This window comes from Mastigoproctus giganteus, chromosome 1 (assembly GCF_048544385.1).
Source record: "Mastigoproctus giganteus isolate SK-2022 chromosome 1, ASM4854438v1, whole genome shotgun sequence".
NCBI lineage: Eukaryota > Metazoa > Arthropoda > Arachnida > Uropygi > Thelyphonidae > Mastigoproctus > Mastigoproctus giganteus.
The window spans coordinates 171,117,110-171,138,246 of record NC_143575.1 but is presented as its reverse complement, the minus strand read 5'-3'; positions in this window follow the sequence as shown (position 1 = coordinate 171,138,246).

Here is a 21,137-nt window from a genome sequence, read left to right as displayed (position 1 = left end):
CCCCCTCGATGAAGTCCAGACCTTGAGCCTTGCCATTCTTGATTTTGTTGATGGCTATGGCCACTTTCTCTTCAGTAAGAGGATCTTCAATAGCGGTAGGTACGAAGTTTTGGTTGTCGATAGTGACTTGATTATGGAAGTCTGTGTTTAGAGCAGCATCATCTTGGTAAATCAAGTCATCCAGAATTTTGTTCATTGTGTCCAGCCAATTTGTTGTCTCAGGAGAGCCATTATTGCGTATGGAATTGATGATGTCTGTAGACCTGATTTTGTTCCTGGTAAGTTTATACACCAGACTCCAAGGGTTCCTCTTCCCTTCTGTCTCTACCAGTGTGCGCCCTGAGTTTTATTTGGCATGGTAAATCCTATTGCAATATTCTCTGCGAAGGGCTCTGAATCTGTCTTTGTATTGATCAGCAATGTAGGGAGGCTCAGTTCTGCATTTACACTGGTATGCTCTACTTGCATGCTTGAGATCATTCCGTAGGTTAGTAAGATCCTACGACCACCAGGGGACGGACCTTGGGCTTTTAGAACATTTATTCATCGATGCTTGTGAGGCTTTCAGGAGCAATGATTGAACAAAATCTGTTTTTTGGGCACTGTTCATGGAGTGATACCTATTGAGGGCAGAGGGGCTGCAGGTGGCTTCCCGAATGATCTCATAAAAAATGTCCCAGTTAGCCGATCTTATAGAGAACCTGGAAGTATCATGCATGTAGATTTGGCGAAGGGTAACTTGATCAGTAGCACAGTATGTAATAAGGCAGTGATCACTGGTGGTCGCATATTCATGCACCTGCCACTGTTGGAGACAACTGCTGAGGGAAGGAGTTATAAGGGTAACATCCAAGTTGGATTCCTGAGGAGTAGGTGGTAGGTTGACCCGGTAGATTAGCAATCTGCAATCTGCAGGCAGCAATAAATGCATCAAGTAAATCACCTCTAGCATCAGTGGTGGCATTGTGCCAACTAGTAGAGTATGCACTGGAGTCGGCTGCGATGATAACATGTGAATCACCAAGCAGATCAAGAGCCCGTTCCAGGGTGGCAATATGCGGGTGGATGTCAGTGCCGAACTGAAAGTAGGATGTAAGGACTGAGATGCGACCAAAGCAGCCTTCCATAGTAGCAGCCAGGTGGGAGGTGCATAAGGAATCAAGTCTGGTCACAACTAGGTCCGAGTTGCGTATTATGATGGCTGCAAGGCATAGCTGGTTTGTAGTCTGTATCTTCCGGTGTGTAAGTGGATATCCAGAGACTCTACCGCAAACGCAGTAGGATTCCTGGAGGAGGAGAAGGTCGAGGTCAAGTTCTTCCATGATAGGATGGAGCTGAGAAGCCACAGAGATTGACTTTTGTCCATTTATTTGGGCGATGCGAAGTCTGAATGTTGTCTGGTTAGATGGCCTATTATCCATAATTTGTATTGTTACGGATTATTTTAGCTGCTCTTTTATATACAAGGCACGCTCCATCCCGAACGGAGTGATTGCTGGGTTTATTAATAGCTTTGCAGTTGGGACAGGTTGATGGGGAGGATTTATTTGGACAATTCTTTTAAAGGTGTCCTGCCTTTTCACAATGCCCGCAGATTGGCTGCTTTTTTGAGACACTTCTTGGAGGTATGGCCGTATCCTAGGCAATTGTAACGTTTCATAAGTGGTACAAAGTCCCGGAAACGGTGTGATGACAAGCCCAAAAAGACCCTTCCTTGATTATGAAGAAATTTTCTAATCCTGGGAGATACCTGGAAAATCCAGTTTAGCTTGTCCCGTGACCTGGTAGTCGTTGAGAACCGAATCTTCATTTCATTGGCTGCCTCCTATATGATTGTTTATTAGAAAAAACTTTCGAGCATGAAGGCTAGAAAGGCTCCTGAGGTTGATGGCATATACCCAGTAATTTTAGGAGGAGCCAATATATTCATCTGATCACCATTATCAGATGATAATGTTGACATCAGGACTTAGGCCATATTGCGCCGATGCATATCGTGTTGTTATGGGGGTTTCATGGCGCATAATGTATATTATGTCTGTACAAGTGTGTGTTCGCAGACCGATTTGTATGTTGTGCAGGCTGAAAAAACTAGAAAAACCAATCACGGAGAAAATCCTACTCTTTCCGCCTGAGATTGACTAACTACATCCTCCATTGAAGAGGACTTTAGAAATTCCTACAGTCACAGACGGGGATCGAGTCAGACCACGGGAATCGTAACTAGTGACGAACAATGAAACCAAACAAGTGGCGAAACCACTATACTCTCGCGGAGGACGCTTCAAGGACAGTTAGAAAAGTGACTATCACAGAAAACTAAGACAGAAAAGTAAGTACGATATGTAAGCTCGTAAACGACATTGCATTTTTCAGCATTAATACATTAGTTGTAATGTATTTACGCCTGTAAAATGCAATGCCTTACACTTGGGAGAAATAGAGACCCCAAAATAACTAAAAACTATAGAGGAAGAAAGTGATTTGGAAGTTACGATATGGGTGGACATTTTCCATGCAATGTAGACAAACTACAAGGAAGGTCCATAGTCGATCAGTTATCGAACTTGTTTTTTATGGAAATAGGGAGGCCATAATCCCATTGCACAAGGCAACTGTTCAAGTATGGAGACCGTAGTTAGAGCATAGTACATAGGAGACCAAGACAAAAATGAAAAAAGACTTCGCGATTCTTAAATGAATTCAGGAACTGAATACCCGCATAGCGAGATCTGCAAAAAGGTATCCGTGTGAAGAGAGACTTCAAATATGTAGAACACGGAAAATGGCCAGGAGGCACCTTAGAGAGAACCTCATTGTGGTCTACAAAGTTTTGGGAGGGGATGTTAAAATGATTGAAAGCGAAATCACTATCAAAATTATTCCGGAACTAGGGGCCATAAATTCAAATTACGCGAGGGAGAGATTTATTTAAACTTGGAGGAGTTGTTTTATTACTGGAAGAATGGATAGTTGAGGCTAAAAGCGTGAGAAAGTCAATGGTCAATTGTATTTTAAACGCCAAACCAATCTAGTCCATGCAGAAAAAGCCTGCGGGTTCCATGAACTATATGGCCAGTACTAAGACAATTATTTTGGTCACTTCGGGACTCACTATCTTAAGCTGCTCTTTTACTAAATGATGTGCTGATCTTCAGTCGTTGATGCCAGGATGTGAGACATGCCTTCTTGCAACGAAGGAAGCATTTCTAGCGTTTCAATCCTTTGCTTGGAAGGTTTCGAAGATAACGTGTACTTCTGCAAGATGATTAGGATAGAGAGAAATTACTGACATATGTCTGATTACGTTAACAGCAACGTTGGTCAGTGGCGGAATATGTATAAGTTGACCTCTAGCTATCGGAACGGAAGTCTTAATTGATAATGGTAGGCAACCTATGCCCAACCTAATCAATTAAGATCCGATTGACGGTGGGTTTCTTACCATAACTAACGCCATTCCTGACATCTGGAAGAAGGAGGAAAGTTATCATCATCTAAGTATCTTCTAGTGATGCTGGGCGTTGTTTTCGTGTGGACTGGGCAGCTCCTTGTGCTCTTCGTCTCAGTGTCTCCTTCCGGTGCTGGGTGCGGTTCTTGCTTGGATTGGGCAGTTCCTTCTGCCCGAGTCTCCTGGCAATGACAGCGAGCCGGATGGACTTCGAACACTGTTGCATATTTTTATCTGTAAATTTTATCTGTAATATTGTATGTACGGTATCGTAATTTACAGCAGGAAGCCAGAATTTGGCAGAGAACGCCTGGTACAATAAATAACATAATACTGATTGATGCTGGCACGTGACCATTAGTTTACTTTTAAGACCTTTAATTTTGTCTGAAACACACCAAAGTCGTAAATTACATATTCTGTGGTTATATTGAGAATGGCATGGTCATTTGCCACTAAAAAGTTAATAAATTATCTAGTTTTTATTCATATAGGCTGACACAAGTGATAATGTTCGAAATTAACGAAAAAATATACAGTCAAATTAAAGACGGTGGCAATAGGCTAATATACTAGCCTTGGAAAAAATATTAGACCTCGTTCAATGTCCTTCTTCTTATTCCCAGCATGTGCTGCAATGCTGCCCGCCCCCTTTCTCCCGGATTGCCCAGGCAAGCTTGCAGAAATCGAGGAACTTAAATCTTGAGCTGAAAGTACTTGCATTTATTGCCCATCTACAACTCCTGCCTTATGTTAGAAGTAGAAACTCATCTGTATATCGCGCTGATCGTGAACTGTAGATGGTTAATTGCTGTGAAGCAAAACAACGTATAAAAGCATTGATAAAACAGCACCATTGGATTCGATCCCATTTACACTCTAGCAGATCTGTTAACCGTTCCCAAGACGTTCAAATGGTTCAATAGTTCAGTTAAACTATTAATACCATAATCGTGATTTGAGTCTAAAACAAAACCACGCACGCACCTATACAGCAAAGGTTTTAGAACCTATAATACCTAATTGCTGTGTATTATAGGTAGTATCGTAAATGGATTGAAAACGGAAGTATTTCTTAAGCCATTTAAAATACATATGCCCCTCTTCTGTTTTATGTGAGTTTTATCACTTTCCCAAGGGTGTTCCACTATTAGAGAAACCGCTGAGGTGTGATTTACACCCGCTGGCTATCATCACAGGTTCTAAGGTAACGTCTTCGCGTATGCTCGTGCTCACCAAGTAATGAATAAAGTTTCTTTCACGGAAAAGCCTCTGGAATTCCAAAAAGACGAAGAACAGACAGCTGCAAGATCCTACCGAAGCTGATTTATGGGGATAGTCGTAGCAGACACCTTTCCACCCCGAACACCAATAAATTACCGTCCCCCATCTCCCACTTTCTCATTCGTTTAACCGCCCATTGATACCGGCGAACGTTTCAATTTGGGTTACGCGTTTTGGGGTATATTTCCGGCAGTTGCCCGTAATAATTAGAACCACAGAACGGCGCACTAAGACAAGCGATGTGAAATGAGAGAGGCGTTTTCTGAAATTTCTTACGCAAACTGTCAGAGCGGTCCAGAAACAAATGCTAACGTGACTAAGTTTTATATTGGGTCAGACGAAAAAAAGAACGCTATTCTAGTTTCCTTAAAGCACAGGACTCCTTTAACGGTTAAGGAGGCTAATGGCTTAATTGCAAATCAACCTGTGGTCAGTTTCTTTAGACCAGTCTTTCGGGAAAGGTACTGGTATCAAATATCTTTAACTGCAGTATTATACGATGAAAGGTCAAAGATCGGTCAAAGGAAAATTGTATACAGCGCAGATGACCTGGATCACTCACTTTAGGTGTGCACACGGTGTTAACCAATTACTACTGCGGCTTCAAATCATAAAAGAGATGATTAACGTATGAAGCAACGAGATGATTTGCTGACTGAAACAATATCTCTCACGATTACACCATTTTTTTTTTTTTTTCTTTTTCAGGTGTTTCTTCCACGTAATGTATGATGTCATGTTCACTGCAAATGGTGCATCAAAGTCGTCGTATATCATAGGGAAGGTGGGTGGTGGTTGGAGGGGATTCCAAATTGAATATGTAATGCTATTACAACTCTACAGATCAATTCCTGCTGCAAGGACTTTTGTCTTATTGTGTTCAGCTTTGTATATTTTTAAATTTTGCTTAAAAAATGATTGTCCGCACGTCATCAATCCAGATGAATCCATCCTACGCAAGCCTATAACTCAATGAGTGCGACCACCAGGACATAGCTGACAATTTTATAAGGCCAGCAGTAGAACAAAGTGCTGATTCATGGCGTTTGTAGCAAACAGGACTGTGGGAAATTGTGTGCTGAGAAAGCAGGTAAACCTGACTTATAGCTTGCAGAATTATGAAAGAAACAGCTCATACTGCAATCACTCGATTTGCGAATGACTTTCTTAAATTGTGATGGCCCAAGGTGTGGAAACAATGAAATGTTGCTGTTGGTGGTAACTGATACCACTCAATACATAAAGAGACAGAAAAAAAAAAAAAAAAATCACTGAACATTTTCCGTGCTAATCGGGCTACACAATTTGTTTGGCACCCATCTCCTAAATTGCGTTGCAAAAGCATAAAATTTCAACTCTCAAAAAATGTTTTGACAGACGAAAAATATACCTTAATTATCAGATTTATAAAATATGCTTCTTTGATGTAAATTACGGCGTCTCGTCTGTCTAAAAAGATTTTCCCCTGAAGTCCCTTCTGTGCGTGGTCACAACATAAAAACTCATCACTCCACCAGTTTTGTCTAAACTTCGATACTGCTAGTAGTTTATTTAGGTGTGGATGGTGATAATAGGCACGTGGCATTCGAGAATCTTGCTGGTGGACGACCCAGAATTTGTAGTTTTCATCGAAACCTAGCTATTCGCACTTGTTGTTCCTGTTTAGCCAACTTTATCAAAGCAAGATGGTATTTTTTTACTCAACAACCTACGATTAGCAACAGGCGAATGTGGAACCAAATTGTAAGAACTGATGGGGAAGGCGAGTTCCAGCAGTTCTCGTTTTAAAACAGTTACCAATCAGCAAATATCTGTAAGGCACCAGTGTAGCTCTTTTTGGTGCCGGCCCTTTGTTGAAATCATGCTAAAAATGCTGTCCTTTTCGCCTTGTTTCCGTCGTTGGCATTTATTGCTGTTAGATGGTTACAAATACTGTCTGATCGCATTTGCTAATGTCGAAAGATCCTTCTCAGTTGACAAACCAATTTTCTAAAAAAGTGTGGTATGTTATTGTAATGCCAATATACGAATTCATTTTAATTATTTTTGTAAGAATTTTTCTTGGCAAAATATAGTATTTAAAGCTTATTTCAGTGTATTTTGTGCATATATAAATTTAATCTAGGTTTTCTGATGCGTTTAAGTCTCTCTCTCTCTCTCTCGTTCAATAATTCTTAATCAGGGAAGCTCACCTTTTTTCTATCTTCACCTGTTCGCATTGACGTTTTTGCGTGCCTTGAAACAAATTTCAAACTGGTTCAAGGTTATACAGGATATTTTCAAAACGCATTTCATTACAATTTTTTGAAACTACAGTGAGGGAGATGAGGATGGAAAGGAGATGACTCTACAAAAAGATTAAGAACCCCTGCTCTAATAATTATGTAGTACAGACATGTTTCTCATGTTTATTTGTAGATACTAGTTATATTTGCCTATCATTTCATTATACGATTGTTCCTACATAATTTTTCTGCCCGCGCCTTCATCACGAATCCCTTTTCAAGAACATAGCTAACCCCTGTGAAATATACACTAGTGTTCAAAGAAAGTGCATCACCCCTTAAAATTGTAATTGTCGTCCGAATAACGCAAGTATATGGCAATATTTCTTACAGATTGCATCAGATAAGATTGACACGCGCAGGTGATGACGTAATATTGTATCAGCTGTTACTTTCAGCTATATAAGCACGCTCTGCAAGAGTTGCAGTAATTCCTTGCTTATGTCAGGATGGTGAGTTACGTGCAGTTGAAGCCATGAAGAAAGAGTGCTATTGTTGCTTTACGTGAGGAAGGATGTTCTTCCCATCATATTGCTTATAGAGTGTCTTGTAATCAGTCGATAATGAGTAGATTTCTTTCCAAACTCAAGAATTCGCAAACGCAAGTTCTGCTAATAGGAAAAAAGGAACCGGACGCAAACGAGTCTCTACGCCAAAACAGGACCGCGTTTATGCCTTAAAAACCGTAAAGCTTCTTCGTCTGAGCTGAAAAGAGAATGGGAAGAACATAGAGGAGTGGTAGCAAGTGCAGTAACAGTCAGAAGACGCCCCTTCAAAAATGGACTTGTAGCCCGTCGTCCTAAGAAGAAGCCCCTCCTCACACAAAAAAATAAAAAGACCCGATTAATTTGGTGTAAGGAGGGTGTCAAATGGACCCCTGAGCAGTGGAATTTAGTTATTTTCTCGGATGAGAAGAAACCTGCATGGCTGTGATGGAAGACAAACGGTTCGCCGTAGAGGTGGTGAAGATTACCATCCAGACTGTATGGTGTCTACAGTAAAATTCCCTACCAGCCAAATGATATGGGGGTGCATTTCGCATCACCTTCAGTTTATAAAAGGTTCCGATGCCAATGGATACCTGGCTATCATCATCAGCAGCCATTTTCAATCCACTGCAGGATGAAGGCCTCTCCAGCAACTTTCCAGTTCCTTCTGTTTTGAGCACTAGCCATCCATTTACTACCCACAAACTCATGAATTTCATCTATCCATCTCCGCCTTTGTCTTCCAGGTTTTCTTCTAGCTCCTCTTGGGTACCATTCTGTTATTTTCTTAGACCATCTGTCATCATGTCTTCGAGCTATATGTCCTGCCCAAGACCATTTTAGTTCTTTAGTTTTGATAAGAATGTCCTTTACTTGAGTTTGCTGCCTAATCCATGTGTTTCTCTTCTTATCTAACAGTCTGATTCCCAATATAATTCGTTCCATTCTTCGCTGTGTAGTTCTCAGCTTCTCTTCCATTCTTTTGGTGAGTACCCAAGTTTCACTTCCACAAATCATGGTGGGGAGTATACATTGGTTCATTATTTTACGTTTCAGACAAACTGGGATATTGCTCTTCAGTATGTGACTATATTTCCTGAATGCTATCCATCCAAAATTTATTCTTCTCTTGACTTCCAGCCATTTATCATTATTACAGCTAATAACTTGTCCCAGATAAGTATATGACTCCACCTTTTCAATTACTGGTCCTTAAATCATTATTTCCCTTTCCGTGGCATACTTGTTCATCATTACCTTTGTTTTAGCCATATTCATCTTTAGTCCAAAATCCTTACTAACTCTGGATAACTGATTAAGATGTTCCTCTAATTTTCTTCGTGGCTTATGACCACAATGTCATCTGCAAATCGTAAATGGCTTAGGTACTCTCCGTTCACATTGACTCCTTTCTGGGACCAGTGTAATCTTCTGAAAGCTTCCTCAAGGGCAGCAGTAAACAGCTTCGGAGATATTGTGTCTCCTTATCGAACTCCTTTCTCAATTCTAAATTTGCTACTGTCTTTGTCTAGTCTAATAAAGGAGGTAGCGTTCTCATATATTTTCTTCAAAATCATAATATATGGGGTATCTATGCCTTGTCTTTCCAGTGCCCGAAACATTGCCTTATGCTGTATGGAGTCAAATGCCTTTTCATAATCCACAAACGCCAGGCATAATGGTGTTTTTATATTCATTTGCTTTCTCCATTAGCTGTGATATTACGTGAAGGTGATCCATAGTTGAGAATGCTGTCCTAAAGCCAGCTTGCTCTTTCGGTTGATTCTCATCAAGTATTCTTTCTAATCTGTTAGTAATGACCCTTGTGAACAACTTGTAGATGTGGCATAACAAGCTAATTGGTCAATAATTTCCAATTTCTGATTTATCTCCTTTCTTATGCAGCAAAACTATGATTGCATTATTCCACTGCTTAGGCGTCACACCTTTTCTAATGCACTTTGTGAAGAGCCTTGCCAGTTTTTGTGTTATGTCTCTTCCTCCCAATTTTAATAACTCATACCTGGCTATATTGGAAGGGAAATTGCTGCCAACTATTAGAGACCATTTCAACCTGCCAAGTAACTGCATCTTTCAGGACGACTCTGCTCCTTGTCATCGGGCGAAAAGTGTAAGTAGACATTTCTGTAGTTATTTTAGCTTCATTTCTGCATTAGAGGTGCGACAGTAATGTATTAACATTTGTTACAGGTGAAAAAATTGTTGGAAGAACATTCCATTACAACTGTTAACTGACCAGGAAACAGCCTGGACCTGAATCCTATCGAGAACTGTTGGTATCGTGTGGAATTTGCAGTTGCCAGAAAGAAACCAAAGACCCTTCATGAACTTCAGGAATCCATAATTCGTGTTTTGAACCACGAACTATCAGTTGATTATCTTCAGAAATTGATCTTGTTAATGCCTCGACCGTGTTCTGCTGTCATCAGGGTCAGGGGCGGTTCAACTAAATATTAGTTCGCACCTGGTGAACTTTTCATTTTGTTTTCCAATTAAAATGATAAACTAAAGCAACTGAGGGCTTCTGATAACATTTCAGCCATAATTGTGGTGTTAACCAAAACTGTCGTATAAAGGTTGCAAATGCTCATTTTGGAATATTTTGAGAGCACCTGTTAAATATTACTTAGCTTTGCCTTGAGGGAAAGATATTAATAAATATCTTTTGTTTATATGTCTATTTGTGATGCTAGTCATTAATGTAAAATATCATCGCGAAAAAGGGTTGGAAATGTGAAATTCCTAGGTGATGCACTTTCTTTGAACACCAGTGTATAAGTAGTTTGAATATACAGTAGCTACATTTTTAAACTGCTAAAAATAAACTACATTTTTCATATAATTATTTAATAGACGTTGCTTTCTTCCTGTAATAATTTTAAAAAAATTTAAAAAGTTTAAATTAATCTTAAGTGTAAATTTCAATCTTTAAAATGCACATTTATTCACAAACCTTTCTTTATTCTAAATAAATTACTATTGTTTTTTCCACATCACATGAACTAATGTCTTCAGATTCTGGATCTGACAATATTCTATTAAATGGTCCCCTATATGGCTTTACAAAAATCGGCGTGCAATCCATTGTGTCATTCATAAACATTGGTATGAATGCCTAACAAGCTGTCTGAAAAACATGTTGGAAATGTGATACAAAATATAATCTCCTGCTCGTACAACACTTATGCGATCTAATACAAAACGTATTAGATGATGTACTATTTCCAGGACTACAAACTTAATTTCCAGGCGAAGCTTATATCCTTGCAGCGTGTTATGCTTCAAGCAATGTCTCGGGTTTGCAGGACAGCGTCTTCTACAATTCTGTGGTTTTTCGAGATGTGGACTTGCACCTTACATACAAAGATCTTTGATATAGACTGAATCGTAGAATCCCAACTGAGATACAAGGAAGTCTATGATTTCTCCGCAGATGCCAAAAGAGTAGAACATAGTATGAGGAACGAATTAACAAATGTGTGGCAAACCCGCTGGGACACAAGCTCTATTGGTACTGTTACCAGTCAGTTCTTTAAAGAAGTTACTTTTAATACAAGTAAGAACGTTAGTAGATGGTGTCCTCACAGTATGACTACAACGTTCTTATTGGCAGGATATGGCTCTATTAACTTTAAACTTTCTTTTTCCAGTTTGGTCTTTCTTCCATTCTCTGCAGCTGCGGTACTGAAGGAACGTGGAAGCACATATATTATTGTCATTATTATTATTATATATACTCGGATCTCAAGATCCAAACTACAGAATTCAGTGAACAACTCGGTACAAGGCAATGAAATAGCATTAATTGACAATCGTTCTCTTCTGAAGTATTAAAAAAAATGTAAACAGAGCCTCTTACAACAAGCATTCCTGTCTTAATGTCATTACATGCTGCAACTTCTAATGAAAAATTCTTTTGACTACCTTGAAAATTTAATCTACGATCCAGATCTGAATTTGCCTTTTCTGCGCAAAGAAAACTTCAAGATCAACCTGGACTTGACCTCCTGATTTTCCTCGATTTTAATTTTGACCTTCTCGTCTTCTTAGACTGCCAGAACTTTCCGAATTGGTTGTATTTAATCTTAACTTAAATTTTCTTCTGCTGTCAGGGAAGCGTCTTTAAAGCTCTAGTATTTTTTCAATTTTTATTATTGGTTTTATTTCTAATTCTTTTTTTTATTATTATTATTTTTTACCGCTAGTTCCTACCAGAACAGGATTTTGTTGGCCTTTAGTTTTGCTGGAGGTGGAGTCTTATGCCGGTATCCTGGATTGAGTTCCGAGTGATACGAGATATTGCTGGAATCCACTGGTATTGTACTGCCTCCACTGGGTGCAGGATTCCTGTGGTTTTTCGCCTCTAGTACGAGTAGAATTTGCCAGCCTCCTCTTTGGCTTGGGCTGGTGCTGGGACTGCCTGCGAAGTGCTGGCTACTCTCCATCACAGAGTACAACGGCGGAGAAGAACTAACGTTCTGGAGCCGCCCTAAATAAGATATATACATGCCCTGCTAGAGGGAAACGGGGAGGAGGGATTGCATCGTATCCTCATCTTGTAAGGACTGGTATCCACAAAATCTCAGATTTCCCCGGACTCCGTCATATTGGAGTATCAAGGTGCCAATAACATAAGAAATAAATCAAGATTTAAAGAAAAATGGAGGGGGGGGGGTATCTCTGTTAAAGCACAGAACGGATGGATGATGGAGTATTATGAGGATAATTATTAGCGAAATTTAATGACTGGTGTAAAAATCATGAATGGATCAATGTCACTGCAATCTGAGTAGAACATCTAAAGGACTGAACAACATGAATCCCACTGGTTTTTTACTTCTTGAAATTACATTTCAAGCGCATTCTGTTTTTTGGTTTTTTTTTCTCCTTAAAATTAATTGAATTTCTTTTTCTTCTTCTGTGATTGGATGAAGTGAGAAGTAAATATAGTTATCTCCATGAAAAATGATTTCACGAGACTATCCCGGTGATCTCAGTGCTGTTCTATTCCCAACTCTAATTATTTGGTTTTGAATTTACTTAAATATTTTCTGATCATTCGTCTTCTAATGCACTTTTCTTCAATTCTGGATAAGATTTCAATTACTTTAATACGTGTAACATTCCTAATCGCTGCGCGGTACTTCTAACCAACACCTTTACCCTAATTCTATATTTCGTTCCAGCGGAAAAGGAAATAAACATTGCGATGCACAGTGGCGACATCTGATGTCCTAAAGAGCGTCACAAAATGAAAAGGCTTACTGAATCATTCGAGATTAATTCGGAGATAACTGGACACAGGGAATCCAATCACAGATGAAAAATTTATGTTATCCGGAACTGTAAATCATTGTATCTAACTGATAATCAGGAGGATGAAGAAGGAAAGCCTTCCACAATGACGCTAATTACTCTCTAATTAACACAAAGCCAAAAGGCACTACGTACGAGTTCATCCCCATTCCAGGTGGGTCCGAACGAACTAAATCATATCACTGCTGACACATTGGGAACATCAAGCTGGTCGACTTACAAAACTGCTTTTCACAGCTGAAACACTCTTGGGAAGTAAAAAAAAAAAAGTCGCCAAGGCTTCATATAAAATAAATAATAAAGCCTACGTGTACGTTTAAAGAGTGAATGTATTTAAGCCTTTTAATTACTAACCCGAGAGATTATAAATGCATATCAGAACACACACACATACAACTCTAACCGGAAATAAACTGCAATCTAGGTTCGCATATCTGAGGGCATAGATAAAAAAAGAGCAAATTGTAATTAATAACTGTTTTATACAAGACATTCGTATTTCTGTCACGATCATCGGTGGTTAACTTGTAATAACTGTGTACGGAAACCACATAAATCATTAATTGCATTTCTGACTTAAAAATATACGTGTCAGAAAACACAGAGATAAGAGGAAGGGTTCCTCTTTCAATTTAATAAGCAAATATCTTAAGAAAAGCTCTCTGTACACTTAAAATAAGATTTTTAAAGCTGAAATCTTTCCGAAAGATCTTTGCTGAGTAATTTCATATTTTATTTCTTCGATTCGAACTACAGAAGAAAACAACAATCGAATACAAAAGATTTAAAAATATAAAAAGAATTTTTTGGAAAATTCTTTTTATATTTCTTATTATGTATGGGCTGTACTAAACAGTGCTTATAATTGTATCAATTACTTTCCATTTTCAGCCTTTAAAAATCTTCTTCTTTTTTTGTCCAGAAAAGCTCAGTTAACTAAAGAAAAATAAATAACAGAAAATGATTATACTGTACTGTTATATTTACCCATTCATTACTGAATTAGAATTGAAGCAATATTCGCTATTCACCGAGTGATCATTGAATTAAGAGCACTTAACTGCTGCTCGCCTAGGCATTGACTCTGCTAGATGTCTGAAGACGTCTAGGGATCTGCAAGGCTTTCTGCAGGGTCGGAATAGATGAGGGTTGCGCGTCCATAGGCCTCACTTCCCATTCCAAAACATCCCAAGGTTCAACTGGACAGAGGCTAGGCGAATTTGGAGGCCAATCGAGATGGGTGATATCTTCACTGTGTTGCTTGAACCACTTTGTGTACGTGTGAACCGAATAACACGGAGCATTATCGTCTTGGAAGATCTCATTTCTCTTTGGGAAAAAAATACAACATGGCAGGGTGCTCGTGGTCTCCCAGGAGCAGCCAGTAGACCTCACCAGGGAAATTTGGCCCATATGACCAAGGGTTCTAGTTCAATCGAGAAAAAAATATCCCATATGAAGCAACTACCACCACCTACCTGGATAGTGGCCGCCATGCATGATGGGTCCATGGAGCCTTGTTTCTTGTGCCACACACCGAAAGCAACCTTTGGAATGATGCACCAAGTATTTGGACTCATCCGACCAGCACACTCGTTTCCAGTCCTCCAGTGTCCAACCAGCTTGTTTTTGACGCCACAGTATTGGCCGTCGATGATGACCAGCGGTGAGAAGAAGATGTCTCTTGGGTAGTCTGCTGGGCAACCCCATACGTCAGAGTGGGCGGCGCATTACCATTTGGGGTACTGTTCTTACATTCTCCATATTGTATTGTGTTGTCAACTGCCGCATAATGACTTGCCGTTCACCCCGAACAATGCGCTGCACCATTTGCCTACCACGAACATCCATCCACATTGCATAATCCTTTACAGTTCTATCGGCGGGAGGTGGTTTGACGCGTTCGAGCTTAAGTAACCAACAAGACGCGCCGTTTCCTATATGGAAGTACCCGACGCACAAGCTCCCACAATTACGCCCATTCATGTCAAATTTGAACTACACCAAAATTGCTTGCCCGACCCTTTTCGGCCAAAAATATAAAACTCATCCAGCGTACGATCCCTTCTCGCTCTTAAGGCAAATCTCTATGACCAAACAAAAGCACCAACAGCGATTAAAGCAATGTTTTTTTTTTTTTTTTTTTTTAGGTCCTAGCCACTGAAATCTGAGGAAAGTAGGTGGCAGGACCTGCCAGAGTACTGATTCCTTACTGGTAACACCTGGCTAGCCTCCACGTGGCGCGGTATGGGCAACGTCGGGTCCCATCAGGGGCCTGATAGCCAATAAGCCAGATGAACAATGGGCACAACAGACTACACTATACAGGATCCACTCACTTTAAATCTCTGGCTTGACAGGGTACTGTCACTCGATACAGAGAACACCGCGGAGATGGGAGAAATCCCAAGATACCAAATACCAAATTACGCCCATTTGAAACTCCATGATATCTTTACTACGACCCATAACTGCACGCCCAAGTGCAGATTACCACTTCTCTAGCGTAGGAATCTGTTCGGCTTTTTATACTACGACCTATGCGGCATAGTCCATTACAGATGGGTAGTCATAATTCAGTGATCACTGGGTGTATATATTAGAATTTCTCTTCGCAGCAGCATTGAAGCTGCTGCGAATGACGGACGGCGAATGACGTGTGACATTACGGTGCATTTTCAAGATGAGGGAACCAACCATTTCGCATTTCTCAAGTATAAAGGTTGAGAGGTTGCGTCTTTCAACCTTTTTAGTACTAGGATGCGATTAGTTCCACACCTCGAGGAATGAGTTCTGATAACATAAACCCTCATTGACAAAAAATATACAACCAGCTTAGAGTCGATCCTGAGAAGCTTTGCACAGACAAGACATGATGGAAGCAAACTCCACTTGAGCAATATGCACCCATGGATATTTAGAATTAAATTGTTGTTCCTCCAGACATCCTCACTTGTGATGATGTCTGAAATTGCATGTGCCAATTCTCTATATTAGTTGTGATTTAAATAAGTAACTAACTGTGTGAAGTCTGTAAAATTATTTTGTCATTAATTTTTGTAAATAATCTTTTCTCTTAAAACATCCACTGTCGAAATGGATGATGCTTAAGGGAGAAACCATTAATTGTTAAACTGATATAAATAAAAACATTAACGTATTGATATTAGTAGTTATAATTAAAATATTGGTACTAGTATTATAGTATATTAAACTGGTAATGAAATTCTAAGCTGACAAGGCACACAGTCGGGATTTGTTGAAGTTATTCTTCATTGTTTTCAAACAACGCTCGTGATTCTAATTCTGAATATATCAGAATTAGAATCATTTTGTATACTTTCTCATTTCCTTTTGCCCCCCCCACCTGAGCTCAGGACCCTGGTGCAATTCGACCATCTGTACCGTAGGATTATATACCATTCATCGGATTGTTGGTTAAGGAAGAATAAAACTCAGCTGTATTCATTTGCTTTTAAATTAAGACAAACTTTGTAAATGTTTTCATAAAAGCGCATAGAAGAAAGTCGGATGTAGCAAGTTCGTAGATCTGATTAAACAAATTAGAGGAGCAAAGGCCACGTAAGCTCAACACACATCTACTATTAATCTTATCCTCTGTCTTCAGAGACCTCACCTTAGATATTCATGAAATAAAGAAAGCAGCATTGCTAAAAGTATTCGCAACCCTTCAATATGACAAAGCGAAAAAAAATCTATATTTTCTTTGTTGCATCGCACTTCCACTTGTCGTGACCTGCATTACGGTAGTCACTAAGCTAGGAGAGAATTAACTCTACCTGCACAGATGGCGCCCAACTGGTTATTATCTTCCGGCATTAGAACTGTCCTCATAAAGCATGGCTACAGCAATGATAATGACACTAGTGCAGAATTAAGAGTGCATCGAAGTGAAAGCAACTGCTGAACGAGTCCATGCCGCAAACTGATGCTGATAAGAAAGTTTGAAGAAACAGGATCGGTTATCAAAGCACCTGGCAGTGACCGCCCTAAAACCCTGTTGAAATGCTGACGGAAGTCAATGGGCGGCGTCCACACCATTATAATTGTAAAGTGTTTCTAACTCTCAAATATCGCAATACAACCACCTTAAGAGTCTTTCTTTCAGATGGTCTACAAAAGTGTACAAGCTGGAATAAAACTACGTATAGGATCACTGTGCAGTGACACCTTCAGAAAAAGAACGACATGTCATGATTACATCATCCCTGACTGGTTTTGACAGGGGGGCATAAAATGAGGGGAAGAGGGAGAGAGACTCTTCATTTGGCCACATTTACACGAGGCTCCCTTCGAGTACTCTCATATGTTCCTTTAAAAATACAAACCGACCTTAGAATACATACACGCCCTATTCACATGTTCCATCCTGTAACTTCATATCACTATGAAAATGTATGAAACCATTACTTGACTGACTTACTGAATTTAAGGTCGTATGATATTTCAGGAAATTTGTATATTGTGGAACCCAATATCAACAAGATTCAAAGGACAAGAGTTGTGACTACAGACTACCAACAGAAGCTATAACGAAAACTATGAAGAGCAGAAACTGGAGAGGATCCCTAAGAACTATAACAATTATCGTTAATAACTCACAGTCAAAGAAATCACGAGAGACGAAGAAAGGATTCGAAAAAAATTCAAAAATTGGAAGGGCATTAGATTCAAAAATTTTCTGTATTTAATGGTTGTTGAAAATATTTGAGAGATTTTCCATTTTTATTAGTTTTAATACTTTTTTATACCTCTCACTTTAGCATTAATTACCGTTTTTAAATATAAATGTGCACCAAACATGCTACTCATTTTCTTTTATCATCACACGTCTCCCAATTAGGGTTGCTGGTATCTAAATATTCCATAACGAAACAGGCCTACGCGCTCTGGATTCATTGAGGAATTTATTGTAGCTTAAACACAGAGCGTACAGATAAAGCAGAAATATATGAGCTTTCGGCTATATGGTAGCCTTCGTCAGAATTAAAATACATGAATGGCAGTTGGAATGAAGATGTGCACTGCCAGGTGCGTGAGACGCGAGGTTTAATTGTTTGTTGACGTCTGTGGCTGTGACGCATGATGACGTGGCCAGCGCTTGTCCAATGACAGAACTACTGACTCTGTGATCGGGTTGACTTGGCAACCACTGTTCCTGTTTAAGGATTTATCCGAAGATCTTATATTTAACGATTCCAACCAGGTACGCTTTAGGTAATGGTGGGATCTGTCTACCACCACGACATCGCGGTGTGGGTCGATGTCGTGGTGGGTTGTCCAGACATGTTCGGCGATAGCTGAGTGTTCTATATCCGCTAAACGGATCGCTCTTTTGTGCTCCGAGAGACGTTTCTCGAGTCGACGTCCAGTCTCTCCGAAGTAGCAGCCAGTGCAGTCACGGCAAGAGATGCGGTAGACTAAACCGCTCTGCAGAAGGGTGGGGACAGGTGTTTTCACGTTGGAAATGAAAGAACGCAGTTTCCTGCCTGGGAGCTGGATGCACTTTATTCCGTGCGTTCTCAGGATTCTACCGATCTGTTGTGACAGGTTGGGGTAGTATGGGATGAATGCCCTTGTGGATGGCTCGTCACTGTTGGTGTTGTAGCTGGTCGTCACGATGTCACGTGTCTGTAGATCACACCTGTCGAGGACGTCAATGGGGTAGCCACACCTCGTAAGGTCTACTTTGACCCTAGTGACCTCTTTGCGTCTTTCATCAGCGGAGCTGGAGTGTGTCCAGGCGCGAGTAAGCAAGGTTCGGGCCGTGGAGAGGAGGTGGCCTCGCGCGTGTGCTGACCGGAAGTTGGTAAACTGGCCAGCACACATGGGCTTACGATAAACTGTAGTCCTCAGGTATGTGCCTTCACGTCGGACAAGTGTGTCTAAGTATGGTAAAGAGTTGTTCGACTCCAGCTCAATCGTGAATTTTATGAAGGGCGATAGTGAGTTGAGGTATGATAGAAGTCGCTGACCTGAGTCTCTAGGGATGACCACGAACACATCGTCAACATAGCGACACCAAAAGGCGATGTGATCAGGTGCGTGTGCAAACGCACGTCCCTCTAACTCCTCCATCACGATGTTTGCTGTGACTGAGCTGACCGGGGAACCCATGGCCGTGCCATGTATCTGCTGGTAGACTGAGTCATTAAATATGATCGCACCCCCTGTTAAGCACAGTCTGAGGGCGGTGGAAATGTCATCGGGTGTGAGACCAGTTCTTTCGTTGAGGGTTCTATCATTGTCCAAGAGTTGTTTTGCACAAGAAATGGCAAGTTCCACAGGGATGGAGGTAAAGAGCGATATGACGTCGAACGATGCCATAACTTGATTCTGCGAGATGGATACAGTGCGAATCCTCTTTATGAATTCAACACTGTTGGAAACGGTGTGGGTGGTCTTGCCAACCAGAGGAGAAAGAAGTCTCGAGACAAATTTAGACAGCTCGTAAGTCGGTGATCCACAGCAGGATACAATTGGTCTCAGTGGTGTGTCTTCTTTGTGCACTTTCGGTAGGCCGTAAAACCGTGGGATCTGACATCCGGAAGCACGGAGGTGATTACGGGTTGACTGTGTGATCTTCCCTTGTTTCAGCCAACTGTTGACGAGGATATTCACCTCTGATTCCCATCGTTCTAAAACCCTGTTGGGGTTGATGGTCAGGGGTTTGTATACAGTAGTATCCCGTAAAAGTAGTAGCGCTTTCGCCATGTAATCAGTGTGATCCATTACAACCGTACGGCGGCCTTTGTCTGCCGGTAGAATGACGATGGACGAATCCTGTTTCAATGCCTTGAGGGCAGAGAACTGTGTACGGTTGAGGTTAGAAGAGACGGGGCGAGCACGGTGTAGAACTGCTGCAGTCTTCAAGCGGATTGTGTTGGCTACATCTTCTGGGAGGCGTGATAAGCTGGCTTCCACACCTAAGGCGATGTCGGTGATCGGCGGGTGCTTAGGAAGAACGGCAAACGTCATGCCAAGAGTCAATAAGTTTACTTGGTCCGCAGATAACTGTTTGCTGCTTAGGTTCAATACGAAGTCCGTGGAATTAGTGAGAGGGGTATTACGCTCAATCCGCTTGAAGACTGCAGCAGTTCTACACCGTGCTCGCCCCGTCTCTTCTAACCTCAACCGTACACAGTTCTCTGCCCTCAAGGCATTGAAACAGGATTCGTCCATCGTCATTCTACCGGCAGACAAAGGCCGCCGTACGGTTGTAATGGATCACACTGATTACATGGCGAAAGCGCTACTACTTTTACGGGATACTACTGTATACAAACCCCTGACCATCAACCCCAACAGGGTTTTAGAACGATGGGAATCAGAGGTGAATATCCTCGTCAACAGTTGGCTGAAACAAGGGAAGATCACACAGTCAACCCGTAATCACCTCCGTGCTTCCGGATGTCAGATCCCACGGTTTTACGGCCTACCGAAAGTGCACAAAGAAGACACACCACTGAGACCAATTGTATCCTGCTGTGGATCACCGACTTACGAGCTGTCTAAATTTGTCTCGAGACTTCTTTCTCCTCTGGTTGGCAAGACCACCCACACCGTTTCCAACAGTGTTGAATTCATAAAGAGGATTCGCACTGTATCCATCTCGCAGAATCAAGTTATGGCATCGTTCGACGTCATATCGCTCTTTACCTCCATCCCTGTGGAACTTGCCATTTCTTGTGCAAAACAACTCTTGGACAATGATAGAACCCTCAACGAAAGAACTGGTCTCACACCCGATGACATTTCCACCGCCCTCAGACTGTGCTTAACAGGGGGTGCGATCATATTTAATGACTCAGTCTACCAGCAGATACATGGCACGGCCATGGGTTCCCCGGTCAGCTCAGTCACAGCAAACATCGTGATGGAGGAGTTAGAGGGACGTGCGTTTGCACACGCACCTGATCACATCGCCTTTTGGTGTCGCTATGTTGACGATGTGTTCGTGGTCATCCCTAGAGACTCAGGTCAGCGACTTCTATCATACCTCAACTCACTATCGCCCTTCATAAAATTCACGATTGAGCTGGAGTCGAACAACTCTTTACCATACTTAGACACACTTGTCCGACGTGAAGGCACATACCTGAGGACTACAGTTTATCGTAAGCCCATGTGTGCTGGCCAGTTTACCAACTTCCGGTCAGCACACGCGCGAGGCCACCTCCTCTCCACGGCCCGAACCTTGCTTACTCGCGCCTGGACACACTCCAGCTCCGCTGATGAAAGACGCAAAGAGGTCACTAGGGTCAAAGTAGA